Source organism: Lactuca virosa, chromosome 7 (genome assembly GCF_052849685.1).
Source record: "Lactuca virosa cultivar CGN04683 chromosome 7, Lactuca_virosa_CGN04683_v6, whole genome shotgun sequence".
Classification (NCBI taxonomy): Eukaryota; Viridiplantae; Streptophyta; class Magnoliopsida; order Asterales; family Asteraceae; genus Lactuca; species Lactuca virosa.
The window spans coordinates 70,757,020-70,780,360 of NC_136432.1; positions in this window are offsets into that span (position 1 = coordinate 70,757,020).

Below are 23,341 nucleotides of genomic sequence, written 5' to 3' on the forward strand. Positions count from 1 at the left end.
TAACCGAAGAACTTGACGCCTTGAAAATTAAGTGTGGAAAAACTGATGTTAGTTTCAAAAATTATACTGCGTCAAGTAAGACAGTCGACTCCTTATTTGAAACCCAATTAAAATTCAAAGATAATCAAAACAAGGGTCTAGGGTATGATAGTGTTCCTCCACCTTTCAATCATAACTACACATCCATCCCTTCGACACAGGAAGAAATTGACAGGGAGGCACATCTTCAATATGGCAAACCAGCTGGTTTTGTATCAGGAGGCATTATTAATGTTGATAAACCTGATGCTCCTGATGTTTCTGTTACATGTGCAGGTAAAGTAGTAGAGGATGAGAACAAGGAGAACACCATTGAACAAACCAACATCTCCTTGAGCTCTGAATCTGTTGCTTCGAACTCAGTTGCTTCTGATCAACCTGTTGTTCAGAAATGCAGGCCACCAATTCCAGTGAAACAGAGTGCCTGCTGTAGTTGTGCGTGTGGGAAAAGCAAGAGACAAGGCATGGATACGCCACCAGGGGCAGGAAGAAACAACTTCACAGTGAAGAAAAAGACATGTTTTCACTGTGGAACACCTGGACACATTGCCAGAGACTGTCCAAATCGCGCATACGTTCCTTACTACGCACAAGGCTGGCAGAACGCGCCAAGAGGGAGATACTTCAAAAGAAACCCCTCAAGGTCACGTTCAGACCATGGTGACTGGAACGCGCAGAAGGCCAAGAATCAAACCTACAAGGCCAAGAATCTGAATCCCAAGGGAAATAAGGGAATGCCGGCCAAGAAGCCAAATCCAAGAGATGCTCCTGTGAAGTCAAAATCAAAGTCATCTCAACGGCCGACATCAAGTTCAAAAGCAAGTACTGAGCCACCCATCAGATTGAAAAAGAAATGGGTTAAACCCAACTACAAATGGGTTCCAAAGGCTCACTCTCCCAAATCAACTAATGACTCTAATATTTCTTCATCTTCTGTTTGTGATAAACAGGATATGTCATGGGAGAGAGTACCTTGCAAGGATGACAAAGGTCGACCCAGTTTCAAAATGGACTGGGTTCCAAAGACCAACTGATCCCGCTCTGTGTCGGAGCAGCTATGGAGGCATATCATCAGACTTCGGTTTGTTGGTAGTGGCTGTTCCAGGCACATGATAGGAGACATTTCTCAACTATACAACACTCAGAACATTGTTTGAGAGTATGTGTCTTTTGTGGGAAGGGAAGAAAGGAAGGGATCACTCATGGGGTTAGTGCTTAATGACTTGAAGAATTTTCGGATCTGTTCTGAGATTACGCGTGCTGTTCTCAGACCTTCTGGATGCAAATTCAATCAGTGACTTACGGTTTGAATTTTATTCTCTATACTCCTGAGTTTTTCTTAAGCTGATTCGCTTTAAAGACTAATTTTTGTTTTAGGATAGTTTAAATTTGCGCATTTACTTTCGTTTCTCTCCTATGCACAAATTTAGGGGGAGAAATAAAAACAAAAAAAAATTAATTAGAAAGTTTTAAACAAAATCCAAAAACATTAGAAAATCCAAAAATCCAAAAATATGTTGGTTAATGAAATGAGTTTGAGTGAGATGTTTTGGGAAGTGATATTATCAAGTGATAACATGCAATCTGAGTCTGCGTAACGTACCCAAAGTTGAAGGGTCTATGCTATGGGTTTGATGCGCTGGTAGGCACGAAAGATTTTAAAATGGACATGTCTAGGCAGAGTTGAACTTAAGAAATTCTTAGACTTGACAAATCTTAACCTAGTTAGATCCATTCAGCCTGACAGTACGACGCTCGAATAGGTTGAGCAGGGAGATATATATGGGAATCTACTCGTCACATTAAATGAACCCGTACTTGGAACTGTGGATTAACTTTTCCTCGATGTGCGGATTTTGTCCTTAATTTCGGTATTGATGGGGCGACTGGTAAATTCCGATGAGTTAGGTCTGTAGAAAATTGTTTTCTTTCTCTTCCTATCTGTCAGTCATATGTTGCATCCTTTGCGTGATTGGAAGAGATCCGACCTGGACTGCAACATATGCAAATCTATTTCTCTGCATATTATATCTATGAAATTCTTCCTATCTGTTAGCCATATACTGTCTCCTTTGCGTGACTCATAATCCGACCTGGTACACAGTATATGCACCATTCTACTTCTCAATCCCTCTAAGAACTATAATTAATAATAATCTGAATCCATTCTCTCTCTTAATGATTGTCTGCTCACCCGATGTAAGGAGTACTCTGGAAGTTCTTGATTACTGGGGCATATCAGGAAGCGGGAAACATGTTCCAGTACAATTAAAATTGAACACTCAAAGATTGTCTATAGATCTCGCTGCTCAATTTAGGTGGACAACAATATCCCTGGTCGTTGTCAGATGAATGGTCCTTAAGATGTAATATCTAGGAACTTAGGATCAGATATAGTATCTAGGAACTTAGGTTCACCTTGTCTTATAACAAATAGTATGTCCTAAATCTGTCACAATTTTTCGTGTTTAAGTGGACCACAATACCGGCGATCGACCAGACAAAGACGTGAAGATAAAAGGTACCGAAAAGTGGATAAAGGCTGTCTAAAAACTTTGATCCCAAATCATTCTTAAAGTTAGATATCATTTTATTTTTGTTAAATTTGTTCAAAGTTTCTTCTAATTTAAATATTAGGGGAGAATTAAGAATTTTGAAAACCAAACAAAAATCAAAAAATTAAAAAGCCAAAAATAGTGTTATTTCTGTTTTATTTCTTTTTCAGAAAATATGAAAAATCCAAAAATATTGTGTGCTAAATTTTTCTTTTAGTTTTGTTTTGTATTGAAAAGTGATTTCAGGTATAGATAAGACTCATGGAGTTTGTGTTGAAAATTTCTGAGCCAAAGCCTCGTCCGTTAGTATCGAAGAATTCTCATTCGAAGGAGCAAGAAATGAAGATTATTCTTTCGACATTCAATCTTTCAACTCCAGAAGCAAGGTGAAGCTGCACTTGAAGATAATGTGTCGGATTGCATTGAAGCCTCCTCAATCAGTCTGCTGCTATCTTGTACCTGCTGAAGTGATCCAGAAGATTAGTTCTCTCTGATGTTCTCTCTGAAGATTCTCAAGCTGAAAGCGCTATCTTTCAAGAATCTTATCAAGAAGCCTCCTCACCCAACGTGCATTCAAAGCCAAATTCTGAAGAAAAGCCAAACTGCTCAAGATGAAGTCATTCATGGAAGATTCATATGTTCATCTTGATGCTGTGAAGAATTCGAAGATTAAAGCTGAAGCCAAAGCTCCTAATGAAGATTATCAAGAAAGCCAGCTACTTTTTAGGGGGAGCTTGTTGGGTCATTTGAGAAAAGAAAAGAAAGCTATAAACCAAGGGGGAGATTGTTGGGTCAAAAATATGGTTTATATATTGCTTTTCTAGTTGATTGTAATTTTCTGTAATATTATATGTGTTTATGGTCAGGTTTACGGCCAGGTAGTGTTTACGGCCGTAAACAGGTTTACGACCGTAAACTCTATGACCGTAAACTCTATTTACGGCCCAATGGGTGTTTACGACCGTAAACTCCGTTTACGGCCGTAAACCCAAGGCCGGCCCAATTGAGTATATATAGGGGTGAGGGGTGTGAGGAATAGATTGATGAACACTAGAGGAGCTTAAGTGTGTGTATTCTAAGGTGTGTTCTAGAGAGAGAAAGTGAATCTTGTGTAAGGAACTTCAATCATATTCATCAATACAATCAAGATTCATATTATTCTTCTTCTCCTTCTCTTCTATTTGATCTGACATCATCCGTTTGATTGGGATTCCGCACCATCAAACGGATCTGATTGATACACAAGCAAATTAGGGACTTACACTATATATGGCAATATCATAGTAAGAAACTGGTAAAGTATCACGTTTTTCAAGATGAATCGTGTCCCATACGCTTCGGGTATAGGATCGATTGCATTTGTTGTGATAATTGACCGTTCTAAAATTTTCCAAATGCCTAGGGCATTAAGAGGGAAAAAGGACTAGAACCGGGATTGACTAAAATAGTTAAAGAACTGTCAAAGGACGATCTGAGGTTCGTTAAGGATTGGTCGCTTGTGAGTAGTTGGAAGTATAGTATTGGATGGACCATATTGACATTATTATGAATAGATAAGATTCTATTAGATGAGTTGTCATATGGCAAATATGGAAATGTTTCCATATTAGGAGTTGGACGTTAAGAATTTATGTCTAGATTAGAAAATTTTATGCAAGAAGGATGTTCAAAGGAATGTACTTTGAATGTGAGACTTCATATCTATGAAATTGTCTTGTAACAATCTCCAATAGAGAGATTTGTAATTTCATTGGCAAAGTCTTGGTGACTTTGGCTCTATGACATTACAAAAGGATCATTGCATAAAATGTTAGAATCTAACATATACTATTAGTGGCGAGAACTTTGTGATCTTACACTAATGATAAGGATTAGAAATTGTGAAATAAGCATCATTGGAAATGTGTTCAATTGATCTATTTCACAAAGTAAGGACCATAGGTAAACATAGTGCGCATGCTTGGAGCATGGGACAATTGTTGTTATAATTCAAGTAATAAGTTGATTACCCGAAACATTATACAATGAATAATGTGTAGTCAATATGGTGACTAAATAAAAGGAGTTTTATTTATACTCAAAAGTTTGGGGCCATATTGGGTTCGATTATTCTTGTGTTTCACTTTGCATGTTTTGACTTCCAGAATAACTAGGTTATTCAAACCATCCACATTCGATCATACTTTGGAAGTAGGTATGAAAGAAGACTGTCATGAATCCGTCTGTAGATTGTCTAAAGTGTTTAGACATTGCAAAATTTTGCTACAGAGTTCATGAGTGCAGCTATTGATGGGTTTTAGACATACAATCCTATGTGTGCATGCAACCCTAGAATTGGATCTATGTTTTCACTATTAGATATACAACATTATGAACACATGAATAAAACCCTAATGTAGCTTGCTATTTTCGAAATTCATATATAAGGTTAGATCACATACCTCTTGTTGTTATATTGTAATAACAACTTAAATCTTCAAACCCTAAGTCTTGAAAGCAAGCACCACAAGTGTAGTGCCTCTAATGGCTCACAAACACCACAAGCAATTGGAGAGGCTTTAGAGAGAGAAGGGGAGAGGTAGAAATCGTCCTTGGGACTTCTTAGAAGCATGTACACGAATTCCTAAGGCCTTAGGGGTCTTTATATAGGGTTGGGATTAGAGTTTCAGTCCTTATCCTTATCCAGTTACTTGCCCACTAAGCAACCACAAGATAAGCCTTGAAAACCCTTATCTCTTGGTCCTTGGACGATTTTAAGGATATCCTTATCCTTGAATTCGTCCATCCTTTAACAAGGATAACCATTGCCCTATTTTGCAACTATTACATAATTACAATTCAGCCCCTCTAGTTTAATTAATTACACTTGATCACAAAATTAATTCTTAATTAATTATTGACCAATATTAATTAAACAAATATGATTTCTCCTTTAATAAATTATTCTTATAACATATTAATAAATCATAATAACCTCTCTCTCTATTTAATTTCTCCAGTCAAGTTGCTTTGGTGAAGGCAACCCAAAAGGACCATGCACAACCGGGTCAAGTATTTACCAAATATGGTTACGGGCTTAGACACTAATCCAACAGTCTCCCACTTGGATAAGTCTAGTAACCACAAATGTAACGTACAACTCGATTAGCAATCGTAGCTCTCAAAGACGCTGCTGAACTCTGATCTCATCAGTAACCTGTCCTTTAGATAAGGGATCGTACAGTCCTCTGTTTTGATATTGTGCGGACAATTTTTACGGAACTAATTGTCCAACAGTTGGTTTCTCGATCTCAGATTCATTTGACATAAAACTTAATTGAACACATCAATTCAGTCCTGACCAGGCCCGTCACATAAGTCAAATCAAATCATCGAGTGGCCGTGATATCGCTTTTACCCTCTTAGGATAAAAGTAACAGATAAACTTCGACTTATATGCATTTACTTATCCACTAATCAACTATACACAACAATGTGTTTTATGACATCAATTTACTGATGCGGTTTCGCATTATCAATGCACAACCAATTAGTAAATAATAAACCATATATCTAGGTTTTAAGACCATATGATATTATCGTCTTGCGATCACTTTTGTCACGTTCCGTAAAGTGATTCCAGCAAGCGCGGGTTTATTCCAATGCTCAAAACTTGTTCATAAGCACTCATGAACGTTGTAGCAAACCTTTGCTATGTCTAATACCATTTAGACAATCTACACACCAATTCATGACAATCTTCATTCATACCTACTTCCAACATATGAACGATTGTGGACTATTTGAATAATTCGATTATTCCTAATAAACTCAATTATTCTGGAAGTCAAAACATGCAAAGTGAAACAATAGTTAAACAATTAACATAAGACAGTAACTTTACTCATAAATAATACTCCTTTATTTAATCATCAAACGTCAATTACATTTATCTATTACATGTTTCTAAAACTATCTAATCTAAACTAGTATCATCCTTCAGCCCAATGCTCCTAGCGTGCTGCAAGTGCTTAACCCTACTCAGTCCCTTCGTAAGCGGATCTGTTGGGTTATCTTTTGATGATATCCTCTTAACCACGAGATGTCCTTCTTCTACTCGATGTCTAATAAAGTGATACTTTCTGTCGATATGTCGAGATCTAACATGATCCCTCGGTTCCTTGGTTAAGGCAACCGCTCCTTCATTATCACATAAAATTTCCATAGGCTCCTGTATGGCAGGTACAACTCCAAGATCACCGATGAAGTTCTTCAACCATATTGCCTCCTTTGACGCTTCGCTTGCTGCAATGTACTCTGATTCGCACGTTGAATCAGCTACTGTTTCCTGCTTGGAACTTTTCCAAGTAACTGCTCCTCCATTCAGGGTAAAGACCCAGCCCGACTGCGAACGGTAGTTGTCCCTGTCGGTCTGAAAACTGGCGTCACTATACCCTCGCACCTTCAAGTCATCACTCCCTCCGAGGACTAAAAACCATTCCTTCGTCCTCCGAAGGTACTTAAGTATATTCTTGACCGCAATCCAATGGGCTCTGCCAGGGTTCCCTTGATATCTACTGACCATGCTCAAAGCAAAGGCCACATCAGGGCGAGTACAAGTCATAGCATACATGATTGAGCCAACTGCGGAAGCGTATGGAACTCGGCTCATTTCTGCTATCTCAGCTTCTGTGCTCGGACTTTGAGTCTTACTCAACTTGGCATTACTTTGTATCGGTAATTCTCCCTTCTTCGAGTTTTCCATACTAAAACGTTTTAGTACCTTATCCAAGTAAGTATTCTGACTAAGTCCTATTAGTCTCTTACTTCGATCTCTCACTATCCTTATTCCCAAAATATAGGAAGCCTCTCCGAGGTCCTTCATAGCGAAGCATTTCCCGAGCCAGGACTTAACATCCTGCAGTGTCGGGACGTCGTTTCCTATGAGTAGTATGTCATCGACATATAGAACGAGGAAGCTAACTATACTCCCACTGGCTTTGACATATACACATGATTCATCTTCGCTTCGTACAAATCCAAACTCTTTGACTTTCTCATCGAAACAAAGATTCCATCTGCGAGACGCTTGCTTAAGCCCATAAATGGACTTCTCAAGCTTGCACACTCTATTCGGATGCTTCGTATCGACAAAACCCTCTGGCTGAGCCATGTAAACATCCTCAGCCAACTTTCCATTAAGAAAAGCGGTCTTGACATCCATCTGCCATATTTCATAATCATGAAATGCAGCAATGGCTAGCATCACCCTAATAGACTTTATTTTCGCAACTGGTGAGAAGGTCTCATCACAGTCAACTCCGGGAGTTTGAGTAAAGCCCTTCGCAACCAATCGCGCCTTATATGTGTGTACAATTCCATCCACGTCGGTCTTCTTCTTGAAGATCCATTTGCACCCAACGGTCTTACGTCCGGGCACATTATCAACCAAATTCCAAACTTGGTTGTCATACATGGATTGAATCTCGCTGTCCATTGCCTCCTTCCATTTCGCAGACTCCGGGCCTGCCATGGCTTCCTTATAGCTTTTAGGTTCATCTAGATTTATTAGTGTACCATCACTAATATACGTATCCCCTTCGGTAGTAATATGAAACCCATATAACTGGGGTTGAACTCTAACTCTTTCGGAACGTCTTAGAGGTAAGGACTTGTCAATTGGTTCAACCGGAGTTTCCTCCTCGGGTTGAGTGCCAGCGGTAGAGGTTCCTTCATCACTCGACTCTTGAATCTCTTCAAGCTCGATTTGCCTCCCACTGTCTCCTTGGCTTATGAGTTCTCGCTCTCGGAAAACCCCTCTCCTTGCAACGAAGACAACATTGTCACTTGGTCTATAGAAGAGATATCCAAAGGATTTCTGCGGGTAGCCGATGAAAATACATCGCTCACTACAAGGTTCGAGCTTGTCGTGAGTATCTCGTCTTACGAAAGCCTCGCAACCCCAAACCTTGATATGTGCCAACAAGGGAGCTTTCCCTGTCCACATCTCGTGAGGTGTTTTGACAACCTTCTTCGTAGGGACTAGGTTAAGGATATGGGCGGCAGTCTCTAAGGCATACCCCCAAAACGAGATAGGTAGTGAAGCACGACTCATCATAGAGCGGACCATGTATAACAAGGTTCGATTACGCCTTTCTGCCACACCATTCAACTGCGGTGTCCTAGGTGGCGTCAATTGTGAAACTATTCCACACTCCTTGAGATAGTCGTGGAATTCAAGACTTAGGTACTCTCCTCCTCGATCGGATCGAAGCATCTTGATTCTCCTGCCCAATTGATTCTCCACTTCATTCTTGAACTCTTTGAACTTTTCAAACGTTTCTGACTTTTGCTTGATTAAATAGATATACCCATATCTACTATAGTCATCGGTAAAAGTCACATAGAAGCGGTTTCCATCCTTCGTGGTTGATCTAAAAGGTCCACATACATCAGTATGTATGAGGTCCAATAAACCCTCACCCCTTTCACATGTACTAGTGAAGGGTGACTTGGTCATCTTTCCAAGTAAACAAGACTCGCATGTGTCATCTTCCCTAAGGTCGAATGACTCCAACACTCCATCCTTCTGGAGTTGGGCTATGCGCTTCTTGTTGACATGTCCAAGACGACAATGCCACAAGGATGCTTTATCCATACTATTGGAAGAATCCATGCATAAAACATCATTTCCTATGTTATCTACAATCATAACAGTTTCATAAATTCCATTACATGGTATTGCTTCAAAATATAAGACACCATTTAGATAAGCACAAATAGAACCATTCTCATTATTAAAAGAAAATCTAAATCCTTGTCTAAACAAACCATGAAATGAAATGATGTTTCTTGCCATTTCTGGCGAATAGCAACAATTATTCAAATCAAAACATAAACCATTCCTAAGCACTAGAGAATACACTCCAATCTTGGTCACAGGCGATGATCTTCTGTTCCCCATGATTAGATTTATTCTTCCATGCTCCACATCCCTATTTCTTCTTAGTCCCTGCAAATCAGAACAAATGTGATAACCACACCCTGTATCAAGAACCCAAGAAATAGCATGAGATGAATCATTAGATTTAATTGTGTATATACCTGCAAAAGATGGCTTGATCTTTCCTTCCTTGATAGCTTGCAGGTATTCTGGGCAGCTTCTCTTCTAATGCCCTATTTTGTGGCAATGGTGGCACTCTGCCTCCTTTGGGTTAGGACAGGGTTTAGCAGGATCAACTTTGGTCCCATTAGAAGAGGCACCATCTCGGGACTTAACCTTGCGATGGTTCTTAGACGAAGCCTTTCTCTTCTTTCCTCTTCCTTGTCCAATGGCCAAAACAGGAGCAGCGGGTGGATTGGGAGTGGATGCAACAGACTTGTCCTTGAGGTTGCTCTCAGCAACCCTAAGGAGACCTTGGAGCTTACTTAGGGTGACCTCTTCCTTGTTCATGTGGTAGGTCATCCTAAATTGGTTGTAACACGAGGGCAAGGAGTGAAGAATAATGTCGATAGCCAAATCCTCCCCAAAGTTAACATTTAACTTGCGAAGACGATCAACATATCTTTGCATCTTTTGTAAGTGCACGGTAAGAGACTCTCCACTTCCCATTTTAGCAGTGATCATATTCGTTATGATCTCATAGCGCTCTTGCCTCGCGCTTTGGTGATATTTCTCCATCAAGTCTATATGCATCTCATAAGGATACATGTCCTCATAGGACTTTTGGAATTCGGAGTTCATTGTGGCTATCATGATGCAATGGACTTTCGTTGCATCACGTTCGTGGGTCTCAAAGACAGCCATTTCTTCGGGAGTAGCGATTTCTGGATTGATCTTCTCGAGCTTCTCGTCGAGGACATACTCTTTGTCCTCGTAACGCGCGATGGTGCGAATGTATCTTATCCATTCGCTAGAGTTCGATCCATCGAAAGTCACTTTTGGACAAAGACTCATTAGCGTGAATGAGTTAGCAGCAGCGTTGTTTGCGTTAGACATCTACAAATAGAAAAGGACAAAGTTTGATTAGAATTGAATCCCTAATTAAACACCCAAAATGAAAAATTAGGGCTAGGACCCAACAACATTATTTACATATTAGAAAAGGGATGCCGTAATCCAACACACAAATAATTTGGAGGTAAGTGAATGACGATTCACTAATTCTTCACCATGAAAAACATAAGCTTAAGTTTTAAATGTATTGAGAATTCCTAGATTTTCTTGGAGATACATTGAACTTTTCAATGGCATGTTTGAATCTCGATATGCCCCTCTCGTTTGTGACTGGGATGCCGAGGATCACAAAGTGGGTGTGAATAACCATGCAAATCTACATGGTGCCTTCATTGTTACAATCACCTATTCGATGTGCCGGTAAACCACACACGCTCCATCGAACTATGATAAACAATGAATCACCCTTTGCCACCTTTGCTTAGAACCAATTAGTGTGCCGGTAAACCACACACGCTCCACTAACTTCTTTAGCAAGGGTGCAAAGTGTAATTTCATGGGATTGCATCAATTTCACTTTTGCCTAAAGTAACTAGGATTGGGAATTTGTAAAAAAAACGTTTAGTTACTTTATTATACTTATTAATGAAGAGTGGATTGCCCTATCCTACCCGTTCGGCTAACGACCCTCCACCAGTCAAGCAAGCGGTGGGTGTGAGTGTACACCCATTAAGCGTCATTTTATAGGCAGCAACCTTATACCCACCTTATAGACCGGCTTCGTGAATGAGGCCTACTAACGGTAAGACTAGCCTTTTAATTATACATATATATTTATTAAGCTTGTAATAATATAATAGTATAGGGTGTATTTTAGACATTTCAAAATACTAGGGTTTTAATCTTCAATTTAAAATTTTCGAATTTAATACCATTTAAATTAAAATTTTAAATATTAAAACAATTGATTTAATAATTATCTTAAATTAAACTATTAATTTAATTATCAAATCATAAGGGATTATCTAAATCATAAGGATAATTACCATTTAAACAATTAATTTATCCTAATCCCTTTAATCCCTCTAAATTTCGAAAATAAGGGGATGGGATAATTCCAAATCTTTGATTTAACATATTTAACCATTAAAAGATAATTACAAGATATGGGATTATCCAAATCCCTAAAATTTAGGATCTTATCTTGGGGAAGGAGGCAAATCTCGAAATCTAAGGGTTTGCAAACCCTAGATTTCGAAATCTTGGATTAAAAGGAAAGGACTCAAAACCCTTTCAAGATTTTCGCAAATTAGGGTTAGGAAACCCTAATCTCGAAATCTATGGCCTCCTAGGGTTTATTGGTTATAAACCCTAATTTGTCAAGTTCATACAATTGAATAATACTAATTGAAAACAAGTTAACCAAAGTCTCTGATACCACTGATGGGTTTTAGACATACAATCCTATGTGTGCATGCAACCCTAGAATTGGATCTATGTTTTCACTATTAGATATACAACATTATGAACACATGAATAAAACCCTAATGTAGCTTGCTATTTTCGAAATTCATATATAAGGTTAGATCACATACCTCTTGTTGTTATATTGTAATAACAACTTAAATCTTCAAACCCTAAGTCTTGAAAGCAAGCACCACAAGTGTAGTGCCTCTAATGGCTCACAAACACCACAAGCAATTGGAGAGGCTTTAGAGAGAGAAGGGGAGAGGTAGAAATCGTCCTTGGGACTTCTTAGAAGCATTACACGAATTCCTAAGGCCTTAGGGGTCTTTATATAGGGTTGGGATTAGAGTTTCAGTCCTTATCCTTATCCAGTTACTTGCCCACCAAGCAACCACAAGATAAGCCTTGAAAACCCTTATCTCTTGGTCCTTGGACGATTTTAAGGATATCCTTATCCTTGAATTCGTCCATCCTTTAACAAGGATAACCATTGCCCTATTTTGCAACTATTACATAATTACAATTCAGCCCCTCTAGTTTAATTAATTACACTTGATCACAAAATTAATTCTTAATTAATTATTGACCAATATTAATTAAACAAATATGATTTCTCCTTTAATATATTATTCTTATAACATATTAATAAATCATAATAACCTCTCTCTCTATTTAATTTCTCCAGTCAAGTTGCTTTGGTGAAGGCAACCCAAAAGGACCATGCACAACCGGGTCAAGTATTTACCAAATATGGTTACGGGCTTAGACACTAATCCAACAGCTATAAGATTAGAGTATTGGATTAAACCCACGCTTACTTGGATCGCTTCATGGATTTTATCACGAGTGATTGGTGAGACGATAATATCTTATATCTTATATTCTTGAAACCGAGATGTGTGAGTTGTATTCTGCAAGTCGGTTGCACATTGATAATATGTAAAAGCACCAGTAACTTGGTGTTATAAAAGATATTGTTGTGTGTGATTTGATGAGTAGGTACAACCGAACATTTGAGTCGAAGTTTATCTGTTCCTTTTACCCAAAGTGGGATAAAAGCGATATTTGTGGGCCCCTCGATGATTTAGTGATGACACCCTAAGCGCTTGGCCAAGCCGGGACTATGTTGATGTGTTCAATTGTAGTCTGTTGTTAGTCGTCATAAATCGGAAATCGATAAACAACACATAGACTGAGAGAATGATTATAATCCATGTCTCATGTCTATACGATATCTAGAATGGAGGAATATATGATCCCTTATCTAAAGGACGTGTATCTGATAAGATCAGAGTTGATAGCGGCTTTTGAAAGCTACGATTACTGATCAGGTTCAGAAGTCATACACAGAATAGTTATTAGACTTATCCAAGTGGGAGACTGTTGGATTAGTGTCTAAGTCCATAACTATTTTGGTATGTACTTGACCCGATTGTGAGCATGCTCCAATTGGGTTGCCTTCACCATAGCAACTGATAGGATGAATTAATGAGAAAGAGGATTAATTATGATTTATTAATATATTATATGAATAATATATTAAAAGAGAAATCATATTGTTTAATTAATATTAGTCAAGAATTAATAAGAATTAATTTTGTGGCTAAAAGACATTAATTAAATAAAGGGGACTAGAACTGTCAATTGTGTGATAGTTGAATATTGGGCTAATGGACTCCATAGAGGTTGGAGTGGATGAAATCTGTGGGGAAACCCATAAGAATTCGTCCAAGGCCTCTAAGGAGGGAGTCCATGGGCTGCTTAGGGCCTAAGCAGTCAGATTAGGGTTTCCTTGTTTGATAACCCTAATAGCCTACCTATATAAGGAACCCCTAAGGCCCCAAAAACGTGTCCAACCTTCTAAGAGAAACCCTAGAACGTTTTTGGTGCTTCTTCCCTCTCTCCTTGTTCATCTTGTTGCTTATGGTGTTTGTGACTCCATTAGAGGTGCAACATTTGAGACACTAAGCTTTCAAGAGTCAAGATCAAGAAGGATTGTGATTGTTATTGCTACATAACAATCAAGGTAAGATCTAAACCCTAATTTCATATGTTATATTCGAAATTGGTATGCTAGATTTAGAGTTTTCAAGTCTTGGAATATTATTGCATGTATAACTAGAAGAACTAGATCCAAGCATTGAGGTTTGCATGTGCACCATATGATTGATGTATTGATCAAAACCCATCAAACAGTACTGCTGCTTCTTCTCTTGTCATGTTACCAACAATTTCCTTCTCCACCTTCCTCTTTCGATCTGAGAGATCCAGAAAGGCTTTTCCCACATTAAAGCTCCAATTGTTGAATGTCATCACTAGCCTAATGGATCTTAATAGAGTTTACCCCTTTATAAAAAATGTTATAATGTCTAGAATGATCAAGAAGATTCTAGAACATAGTGGAAGCTTATGGAATATTCTAGAACATACATGAAGACTCAAGAATATTATAGAATGAGATGGAAGACCATAGAATGTTATGGAACATTCTAGAAGACCGTGGAAGACACAAGAGCATCATAAACTAATCTAGGACATTATAGAACATTCTAGAAACATATAAGCATGTAATATATATAGATTACAATAGAAGATTCTAGAATAGTCATGAATGTATGTAACTTGTAAGAAGATCTAGAAACTTCCTATAAGGTGGTGGAAACACCTATAAATAGGTCTGAAGCTCATTTGCTCCAAACCATCCAACATCAAAACCATCAAAGAAAAGCATCAAAGTAAGCAAAGTGTGTAGTAGTCTCTCAAAGTGTAAAATCTTCTTAAGTGTCTTAATAAAAGTATTGTTGTTTCCCATACAAAGAGTCGTGTTCAACAATCTGGTATCAGGGCGAGGTTTCTTGATAGTGAGAACGAGTGATTCTCTTTGTATCGTGAGTAGTTTGTGATTCTGCAAGTTTAGTGTCGAAACTAGCTTGTTTTGTATTACCGCGATACTGCCAACACGATGGGTGATCTCCAAGTTGTAGGAGGAATCAAGAAACTTAACAACAACAACTACAAAACGTGGGAAACATGTATGAAGTCCTACTTACAAAGACAATATCTATGGGAGGTCGTTGGTGGAAGTAAAACTACGCCACCAGAGGAAGATGTTAATGGTGCTTTGTGCAAATGGAAAATCAAAGCAGGCAAATCAATGATTTCCTTGAAGACTACAATCGAAGAAGATATGTTGGAGCATATTCAGGATGAGAACACATCGAAAAGCATGGGACACGTTTGTGACACTTTTCTCAAAGAAGAATGATACGAGACTACAACTTCTGAAGAACGAGCTTTTATCAATCTAACAACGTGACATGACGATTGCTTAATATTTCCATAAGGTCAATTCGATATGGCGGGAGATTACTGAACTAGTGTAACACCCCGAATTCAGGAGACCTTGAAAGAGAAGAAAACCTCAAATGAGGAAGTAACTCGTCGAGTAGATGGGTGACTCGACGAGTAGGAGCGTGATTTGGTCGCGGGGTTAGTAACCTACTCGACGAGTCAAAAGACTGACTCGACGAGTTGGCCAGGTTTTGGGAAAACCCTAAATGCGGGACTTGCACCCTATTTAAGGAACATTATAGCCTCCATCAGCCCCCTTGATACTCTCTCAAGTCCAGAACGAAAACCGTAGAGCCTCCCTTGAGTTTGTGAGCCATTTTGTAAGTTGTGAAGCATTTTGAAGCTTGGAAGAACAAGAAGAAGGTTGGAGGTTCAAGGAGGAAGGAGTAGATCCAAAAGATTCACTCCATTTGCTGCTCATTTTGGTAATCAAGTTCCTTCCTTGACTTCTAGTTTGATTAGATCTAGTTATGTCCCTTTTTATGAAGTTATGGACCAAGAATGATGCCTTGTGGGATTTGGACGTCCCCAAGCTAGATCCCTTCAGATCCAGAGGTGTTTAGAGAAGTAAAGGCATAAAGGTGGAAGCTTTATGCCATTATACCTCCTCATGCAAAGATTAAGTGGTTATCATGGCCTTTTGAGCAAAAAGGGCCATGCATGGGTGCAAAGGTAGCAGCTTTGTGTGATATCCCGACCCTAGGAGGCTAGATCTGGGTCTTGGATGCCTTGAGCTTATCTGAAATCGTCTGAATAGTGTTGGACATAGAGCGACTCGACGAGTTAGTTGTGGGACTCGGCGAGTCAGGCCAGTTCTTGCCCCAAAACCCTCCAGTTAAGGGTATGAGTTGAGTTTGGAAAGGGATTCAGCCAGTCTGAGTCCATAGTGGTCTTGGAGTTCATCGTACTCGACAAGTTCAATGTGGAACTCGGCGAGTCCAAGGGACTCTCCTTAGTTATGAAGATGGACTCGACGAGTTGTTCATACAACTCGGCGAGTCACAGTATAGACCATTCATATGTGGATGATGAACTCGACGAGTTGTTCATACAACTCGGCGAGTCGGTTAAGAATGGTCCCGATAGAATGGTTGAAGGAGAACCCGTCGAGTTCTTGCTAGATTCGACGAGTTAGGTCGGGGGTTGTAATGGATCAGAGGAGTATGGACTCGACGAGTTGGTACAACAACTCGGCGAGTCAAGTCAACTGGAAGTTGACTTTGACCGTTGACTTTGACCAAGTTTAACCAGGGTTGACTTTTGGATTATCGCGGTCTAAATGTTGTTTTGGGTATTGATAGTTTGGGAAGCCGAAGGGTCAACGGTTCAGAAGTGTCGGTTAGCAGTCAGAAGCGTTCAGCTAGCCTTCAACAGTGCGAGGTGAGTCTCCTCACTGTGTGCATGGGTCTACGACCACAATGCCGGCCCATTATGTTTATGCTTATGGTTATGTGTAGTAGGAAGACCTGGGGGTTAGCCCTAGGCACTTATTGTGATTTGTTCGGATTTAGATCCATTATCGGGGTTAGCCCGATGCAGCTTGTATGTTCCGGATTTCGGTCCGATGTCGGGTGGTACCCGAGGCAGTAGTGTATGTGAAGTTATACTTGTTGTCTTTGTGATACTTGTATGTGCCTGGTAGGGAGGTGATTCAGGCGAGGACCCGTATCTCATCACTAGCCGAGTATGGACGGGGTTCCGTATCTCATTAGTAGCAGAGCAGGGGCGAGGCCCGAGTTAGTAGGGAGGTGAGTGTGGGCGGGGGCTCGTATCTCACTATCAGCAGGAGCGTGGACGGGGTTCCATGACTCACCAGTAGCAGGACAGGGGCGGGGCCCAAGTTAGACGAGGCCTTAGATCGTCAGTACAGTAGAGTATGCTTAGCTTTATGATATGTGTTATGTTATATGCTTGTATTTGTTAGTAGCGGGCAAGGCCCAGAGACAGGCGGGGCCTAAGAGAACAGATCTGTATACCGAGCGGGGCTCGATGTCAGGCGGGGCCTGATGCCGGGCGAGGCCCGATGCCGAAGTTAGTCCGATGCCGGGCAAGTCCCGATGCAGCGGGCGGGGGCCCAGTATGTGGGTATGTATGTGGTATGTGATAGGTTGGGGAACTCACTAAGCTTCGTGCTTACGGTTTTCAGCTTTGGTTTCAGGTACTTCCGGTAGCGGAGGGAAGAGCTCGGGATAATCGCATTGCACACACCAAGAAGTTTTATCCTGGGATGTTTACTCTGATAAAATGAACTAGTATGTTGAATTGATACTCTGATTTAAGATAATGACTTTTGATTTGGATGAATGATTTTATGATTATGGTTTAATTAATAGTTTAAAAACGAAAATTTTGGTCATGATTTTTGGGATGTTTCAACTAGATCCGCAATCCGTCATTGCAGAAGCTCGAATGAAGAGGATCATCATCCATGGACTGAGGCCAAAATATAGAAGTTTCGTTACTGCTGTACAAGGATGGTCCGTTCAACCATCACTTGTATAGTTTGAGAATTTGCTAGCCAGCCAAGAAGCTATGGCTAAGCAAATGGGAGGCATCACACTGAAGAGTGAAGAGGAGGCACTCTACACAAGTAAAAGTTGGAGGAATTCCAAGCCAACTTCTAAAAAAGGATATAAAAATGCTGACAAAGGGAAGAGTAAGAAAGGAACCTCACAACCATGGAGATCTCAAAAGACTAACAATAAGAGTTCTTGGGGAAGGAGGTTCGAAGGCAATTGCAACAATTGTGGTAAGTGGGGCGATATGTCCATGGATTGTTGGTCAAAGAAAAATTTTGTCGAAAGCAATTTGATGATTTCCAAAAAGGAAGTAGAAGATGAGTGGGATGATGAGGCACTATATGCCATAGAAGAGAATAAGACTAAAAGAGGAAGACTAATGTTCGTGGAGGCCAGTGTAGATGGAGGATACATCAAGGCATTGGTAGATACCGGTGCATCTCATAATTTCCTTGCTGAAGATGAAGCTAGGAAGTTGGGCATCAAATACACCAAAAATCCAAGTCGGTTGAAAGTCGTCAACTCTTTATCCACGCCTATCCTTGGTGTTGCATATGAAGTACCTCTTAAGATAGTAGAATGGGAAGGCACCATAGACTTGACATTGGTGCATATGGATGACTATCACATGGTATTGGGAATGGATTTCCTAGACAACGTACGAACCTGGTCATTTGAGAGAGATAATACCATGCGTATCACTAAGGGTTCAATAATTCACATTGTACCCTTAAATAAAAAAAGGATTGGTTCTCGAATCCTATCAACTATGCAACTCGAAAAATGTCTAAAGAAGAGTGAGACAAAGTTTATGACAACCTTGAAGGAGGAGGTTGTTCCCTAGAAGATGGATGTTCCGAAGGAGAATAATAAGAACATGACATCACCAGAGTTGCATAAAAAGTCGCATCTTAAACAAAAAGTAGAACATGTGATGGAGAAACTAGATAAGGTGAATAAGAAGAAAAGCACATTGATTCATAAGAGCAAAGTAGAATCTCTCAACCGAGAAACATCTAAACAAGATGATCAGATCAAGAAGGGATCACGGCATAACATGTTAATATTGCGAGAATTTTCCAAGGCTTGTAAAAGGGACAACCCACATGCTCACAAGTTTGCCAAAGCGAGGAATAAGAAACTATACAAGATAGTATCAGGAACAATATTACGGTGTAACAAATGGCAACCAAGAATGTCATTGTCAACTACGAAAACAATATATGAAGCAACGTGTAACATCCAAAATATGGTCCCAAAAATTTCATTTTTAATAATAGATAAAACAGTATTTATCAATGACATCCAAACATATACATAAAACCACTGTATCAATTTCTGTAAAATCAGAGTAAAACATCCAAGTCGGAAGCATATGGTGTGTGCTCTTCAATCATCCCGAGCTCTTCTTTTTGAAAACTGAATTACCTGAAACCAAAACTGAAAACCGTAAGCACGAAGCTTAGGAAATTTCCCCTAAATTACCACATACCATACACATAACATGAAACTAGGAAATACAGGCCCCACCCACACTCAAGGAGATACGGGCCCCGCCCACACTCGTCTACTAGGAGATACGGGCCCTGCCCACACTCCACTAACTATGAGATACGGGCCTCGCCCACACTCAAATAACTCTGAGATACGAGCCTCGCCCACACTCAAGGAGATACGGGCCCTGCCCACACTCGTCTACTCGGAGATACGGTCCCCGCCCACACTCCACTAACTATGAGATACATGCCTTGCCCACACTCAGCTAACTCTGAGATACAGATTATTGGGTTTTGGTATACTACAACATCCTATGGTGCACATACAACCCTAAATACCTTGGATCTATGTTTTCACTAATTATACATGCAAATGGTTTCCAAGGTATTAATCTTACAACTAGCATGCATTTAACATAAAATTATAATATACTAGTTGGCATGACATACCTTTTGATGGAGCTTGAATTCTTGGTGTATTTGGCCTTGAAGAGCTTAGCCCCAATAGTGTGGAAGCCTCAAATGGAATCACAACACACCATGGACAAAGGATGAACTTGAGAGAGAATTCCATGCACACAAAAGACACCATGAACTCTAAAAAGATACAAGTGGCGATTTTGGGCAATGAAGTATCTATTTATATGTGGGATTTCTAGGGTCATGGATATAACCCAAATCCATACCCATGGGTTTTATGATCCATGGTTCATGTGGCCCAACTCTTTATGTATCCATACATAAACTTGGTCCAACATGGATCATAAGCCCAACACATATAAATATAACTAATTATCATAATTAGTCCCCATAGATTTAATTAGTCTCTTTCGACCACTAAATTAATTCCAAATTAATTCTTGATCACTACTAATTAAAACATATGATTTCATATTAATATATTATTACTTATAATATATTAATAAACCATAAATAACCTTCTCTCAAAAGTCCATCCTAACAAATTGTCCTGATGATATGCAACCCAAATGGACCATGCTACTCTCGGGTCGAATACATACCAATAATAGTTATGGGCTTAGATACCTAATCCAACAGTCTCCCACTTGGATAAGTCTAAAACTATTATTCAAGTATGACTCCAAGATCCCGACTAGCAATCGTAGCTCTTAAAGCCGTTGTCAAACTCTGAACAAATCAAATGACATGTCCATTAGATAAGGGATCATATATTCCTCCATTCTAGATATCATATGGACTGAGACATGGATTATAATCATTCTCTCTATCCATTTGTTGTTTCCCGATTTTCGATTTATGACGACTGACTAATTGAACAAATCAAATCAGTCCAGGCCCGGCCGAGCACTTACGTTTGTCATCACCAAATCATCGAGGGGCCCACAGATATCGCTTTTATCCCGAAGGTAAAAGGAATGGATAAACTTCGACTCATATGGCTTGTTCTACTACTTGTTGAATCATACACAAAGGCATGTTTTATAACATCGAGTTACCAATGCGTTTTCGTGCAATCAATGTATAACCAACTCATAGTAACAACTCATATCTCTAGGTTTGAAGAATATAAGATATTATCGTCTCATGATCACTCGTGATAAAATCCATGAAGTGATTCCAATGAGCGCGGGTTGAATCCAATACTCAGAACTTATGAGCACTCATGAGTGTTGTAGCCCTTTGTCCAACATCTTAGACCTCTACAAGCCAACCCATGACAGTCTTAATTCATATCTACTTCCAACATATGACCGACTGTGGATGGTTTGAATAACTTAGTCATCCAGAACAATGACCTACTTTATTCTGGAAGTCAAAACATGCAAAATGAAACACAAGAATAATTGAATCGAATATGGTATCAAAACCTATGAACATTAATAAATCACCTTTTATTTATCACCATATGATTACACATTATTCATTGTATACTGTTTCAGCTATCAACTTTATTCTTGAATTTAAAACAATAGTTGTCCCATGCTCCAAGCATGTACACTATGTTTTCTAAACACTAGTCATGCCATACACCAAGTATGCATACTATGTTTGTCTATGATCTTTACTTTGTGAAATAGATCAATTGAACATAACTCCAATGATCCTCTTTTCATAGTCCCAAATCCTTACTGCAAATGCAAGAATTCCAAATTCATGCCATTTACTGAAATATGTTAGATTCTAAACTTATATGCATTGATCCTCTTGTAATGATTATGCACAAAGTCAGATAGACTTGACAACAAACATTACAGAGCATTCCAAAGGAGATCAACTCCTTGGAAACATCCTTCTTGCATTAAGTTTCCATCTTACACATATTGAATAATTTCTAACTTTGAAACACTTCCATATTCCATTTTGACTATCTCTTCTGAACAAGAGTTTCCTCCTTACAGATTATGTCAATATGGTCCTTCCAGAATTATCATTATACTTCCAACTGTCCTTGAGCAACCAATCTTTGGTAAACCTTAGATTGTACTCGACAATTGTTTAATCCTTTTAGTCATATCCAATTCTAGACCTTTTACCTTCTTAATGCCCCAGGCATTTGGAAAATTTTAGAAAGGATGAATATAGCACATGCAATCGATCCTATATCCGAAGCATATGGGACACGATTCATGATGTATCACATAAAGACTAAACCAGTCTTTTGCTATAATATTTCCATTTCAATTTGCCAAGTTCTCATAATTCAGATTATGAAAAGGGATGTCGTAATCATAATCGAATTTTAGAACGCAAATAATGGACCGTATATTAGAATTTTCTTATGTTGAGCCATTCCAACATAACATTCATATATATACTTGACTAAATACGATTAAAACCTCAATCTAAGCTTTTAGATTTGAGATGAAGTATGATTTCCTCTCCCTTAATTATAGCAAAACAACTTTTTCCCAATTGAAACCTTTTGTTTTCTATAATTAACATTGCTAACTTGCAACCTTTATCATAATTATCATGCTCCCACTAACATGATGATTATTAGCATAACACTTATGCTCCCACTAGCTTTGACATGTACTCAGAAATTAGTTGAACTTCTAGAAAAAACAATACTTTATTGACTTTCTTACCAAAGTTCAGATTTCTGATACTAGATTGCTTTGATAAAACTTTATCAATATCATACACCTTATCTTAGATAGCTCACAGGTGTGTCTAAACAATTTCAGAACTATGAAAAGGGATGCCGTAATCATAGTCTCAATTGTTTAGACCTTTGCCACTTCTCACAAGTCCATGTTAGTGTGACGGTTAACCACACAGCTCCACTAACGACTTTGAGAATGCAAATATCACAATTGCTATCTACTTCAAATCTACTTGGTGGAAGTGTTTCCTCACCATCATTTTCATGAATCGGAGAGAAACCTTATGACCCTTAGATTTAATGGTATATGTGTTCTTATCCATGTGAATTGTCAAAACCATAGTCACAAGACAAGGATAATGACAAATCCAAACTCATATGGACTGAACTCAATCTTAATTTCTTGCCACCTGGCAGCTCAAGGGCCTGCCATTGCTTCCAAGTTGTTGTGCAACCAATTGAGAACTCTAAGAACTCATATGCAAAGCCAACTTTAACTGGAATGGGCACAGAATATGTCAACACGATAGGTTATAAACCTCAAGTCGTGTGCTAGTGAAGAACTTCAGGTTTTATTCTTGATTAGTTCTTGAGACTTTCAAGACCTTTAAGACTCCCACTGTCCTCTTGACATATAAGACTTTCTTGTCAGATATTCAAGAGATAGTGTGGATTCTAATCAAGACAAACACTTCACACAATTGGCCTTAGTTGGTCTTTGTTTTATCCAAAACATCACAACTTACCAATTTCAAATGAACAAGAGTAGAAAACTTTTACTCTTACATTTGATAAGTGTTTTAAACCTTCTTTAAGACATGTCACTCAAGTTACAATCTTAGAGTATAAATCTAAGAATTGTTTTTAGAACGAAGTATGAATCATCTTCT